The following is a 3,729-nucleotide window of genomic DNA, read 5'->3' as shown; positions in this document are numbered from 1 at the left end:
GAAGAAATGGAGCCAGAGCCCAAAAGACCCCTGCTGTTTGGTCCAAGGCTCCATCCCTAAGAACACAGGCAGTCTCTTTCCTCTCTGTTTTCAACCTCACTTTTAAACAGAAAAAAAATAACATTGGCAAGGAGTCACAGGGTAAAACTGATACGGGTTAATACGCTTTGAAATATTTAAAGTGCCGTACATGTAGAAGTTTTTATTATTACATAGTCATGGGGAATTGTAGTGACACAGTGAAGTCCAGGAAAGCTGATATTATGGTAGTGGAAACCCTTAGGGAGCTTAAGGTTATTGTTTCAGCAGGGCTGGCTTACAAAAGAAACTTGTTAAAGAGTAAGACATAAAGTTATATGAGGTTATCAGAACATGTGTACATAAAGATGAATATATTCCTGGCCTAGGGGCTCAGAAAAAGGCACCTTCTTAAATATACTTCTTATTACTGGCTCAGGTGAGAACTGGAAAAATCCAGGTCTGTAATGTATTATAAAAAGTCTTGAGACAAGTAGACTTGGAGAATTAAACACTGCTATAAAACAAAATCCTAACGTTTCTATTCAGCTTTCCATAAAAAGAACAAAAAGTTCATTTTCCAAAGGTAAAGACCATGGCTAAGCTGACAGAATTTGTATTTTAATGAATAAAAACTTACCGAGGTGTTTGATTATATTATCCCGTAAGAAAATTTAGAAACAAATGTCTACAAATCCTGAACTTTGCTCTCTTTTTGTTGAGATGAAGGGAATAAAAACTGCTGGTTTTCAAATTGGGACTAACAGTGTGACAAAGAAAAGTATATGAAATTAGAGTATATTGTTAGAATTTGCCTATGCAGTTTGCTTTGGTAATTGAAACTGTCCTCATTTATGAAACAGTAATAATATATGTAGAATCTCCCAGGTGCAGTGAAGAGATAAAAATAAAGTAGAATCGTAGGTGATTTCCTTCAAATGTTTAAAATCTTTCTCTTATGAAAAGGGGACTGGTCTTCCAAAGCCCTCACTCTTTATCTAACAAGCTGCTCTACGTCTACTCTGAGGCACTCTAGACACTCACTTTTCTTGACCTCAGGTTTCTCATCCATAAAATTCAGGATTTGGCTAGGTAAGTGCTGAAGTGCCACTGTGGCTTCATTTCAATTTCTTTCTTTGTTTTTTTTAGATTTATTTTATTTTATTTTATTTCATTTTTTATCATATTTAAGTAATTTATTGCTTCGCATCAGTTACCCTTACACAGATAAAGACAAGACTAGAGCAAATTGGTGAACTAGTTCAACACTGTCTTTGCCCCAGCCCCTATCTCACTAGCTAATTACATTAGCAGACATTTATCACATGTTTCCTCTGCGCTGCCCATTGTGCTGAGCTGTGAGATTTGGCCCTGATTTCAGTCTGGATTCTAGTAGGGCTTCCAGCACCTGCTTCTCCCTTTGGGGCTTCTCTCAATTCAATTCAACAAATATTTATTGAACTCACAGTGGGGTGAAAGAGGCTTCATTTCAATTTCACAGCAATAATTGTTTAATCCTTTATGAAGGCCATTTATTTACCTTTATGTTTCAAATCACAGTTAATTTTTACAAAGTTCTGTTAGATATTATTCTTACACCATTTTACAAGTCTGACTTTGAGAGTAAGCAAGTCACATATTCTATTTCACAGCTTGTGCAGGAGACAAAGCCAGGACTCGGTTCACGCCCATGACACCACTGACCGTATGCTTTCTCAGCACCGAATCACCTCTGTGGCAACACCTATGATTAACGAAAACAAATTCCTGAACCTGTTAGCGGTCACAGAGCATAGCTGGAGAAAGTAGCCCTCAAATACTGTTTTTCATGTCTTTTATTTCTTAAAGGGCCACAGTAAGGCAAAGTAAAGGCAATTTTCTGTTTCAAATGGTAGTAATGGTATGAGTAGCTCAGCCGAGCTTGTCTAAAAATCCTTTGATCATTCAACTTTGTGTGCCATCAATTTGCTTTTATTAAACTCTTTTTTAAAATTTTGATAATTGTAGATGTACATGCAGTTGTAAGAAATAATACACAGAAATTCCACGTACCCTTCATCCAGTTTCCTCTATCGTAATCTCTACATTACTGTGATACAAAAGCACAAACAAGAAACTGATGCAGAGACAAGCCATTCACATTCAGATTTCACCAGCTTTCCATGCACTCACTGCTGGGTGTCTGTGTATTTTGTCTATGTATTTTGCCCTATGCAATTTATGACCTGGGTACATTCATGTGACAACCACCACAGTCAATAACAGAAGAATTCCATTGCAAGGAACCCTCCTGCTATCCTTGCATGGCCACCTAACTTCAATTCTTGGCAGCCATTAATTTGCTTTCCATTATTTTGTCATGTCAAGAATGTAATATAAATGGGATTATATAGTATGTAACCTTTTAAGATGGACTTTTAGTGGGCTTTTTCTTCACTCAGTGTAATTTTCTTGAGATCTATCTAAGTTGATTAGTGCATCAATTCCTTTCCATTACTGAATAGTAGTCTATGGCTTGATGAACCACAATTTGTTTAACTGCTCATCCATGGAAAGACATTTGGGTGGTTTCCAGTTTTTGTCTATTATGAACAAAGCTGCTATGAATATTCATGTACAGGGTCTGTGTGAACATAAATGTTCATTTCTCTGGGATAAATGTCCAAGAGTGCAATTTGTGGTTCATATGGTAAGTGCATCTTTAGTTTTGTAAGAGACTGCCATGCTCTTTTCCAGGATGACTATATCATTTTACAGTCCCGTCAGCAATGCACGAGTGGTCCAGTTTCTTAGTATTTTTGCTGGAATCTAGGGCCCTATCTAGGGAAGACTCTCTAGTCTACAAACTGGGTAAGGAAGGGAGCTGCTGACTGCTCAGCTGCACTCACCTGGAATTTAGCCTCTGTAACATGGAACTGGAGAAAGGATGAGAAATGATGGTGGACTGCCCCTCCTGGGGAGATAAAGGGAGAAGGATTCACATGTACTTGACGGTACCCATCCGAAGTGAAGTTTCTGTTTCACTGAGGTAGGAGGGGGATGGTGAGGGTGGGCTGTAGTTCAAATGTCAGAAACTCAGAGGTTTTGTTTTTTTGTTTTTTGTTTTTTTGGTAATTTTACTAGTTATGGTTTTTCTTTGTGGAGTAGGTCTGAAGAGTCCTTCAAGCCCTTCATTTCTCAAAGTGGAACCTAGTACTGTTGAGTTTGAGGATTTTAAATATATTTGATATTACAAGTCCTTTGTCAGAGATGTGAGATGTGATTTACAAATACTTTTTCCTAGTCTGCTGCTTGTCTTTTCATATTCTTCACAGAGACTTTCGCCAAGCAAAAAATTTTAATTTTGATGTGGCTCAATTTATTTATTTTTTCTTTAATAGATTGTATTGTTAGTATCAAATCTGAGAACTCTTCATTTAGCTTGTGGTCCTGAATATTTTCTCCTGTATTTTTCTTAAAATTTTCATCGTTTTACTTTTCCATTTAAATGTATGATCGTTTTGAGTTGATTTCTGTAAAAGTTATGAAGATTAGGGTGAGGATTTTTTTTGTTTTTTTTGCCTATGAATGTCTAATTGCTCCAGCACTATTTGTTGAAAGGGCTATCCTTTTTCCATTGATGGCTTTTGCATCTTAAAAAAAAAAGAAGTCAGACATATTTGTGTGGGACTATTTCTAGGTTTTCTGTTCTGTGGATCTATGCACCTATCC

This window comes from Theropithecus gelada, chromosome 12, assembly GCF_003255815.1.
Source record: "Theropithecus gelada isolate Dixy chromosome 12, Tgel_1.0, whole genome shotgun sequence".
Classification (NCBI taxonomy): domain Eukaryota; kingdom Metazoa; phylum Chordata; class Mammalia; order Primates; family Cercopithecidae; genus Theropithecus; species Theropithecus gelada.
The sequence above is the reverse complement of the archived record's forward strand: the minus strand, read 5'-3'. Positions refer to the sequence as shown.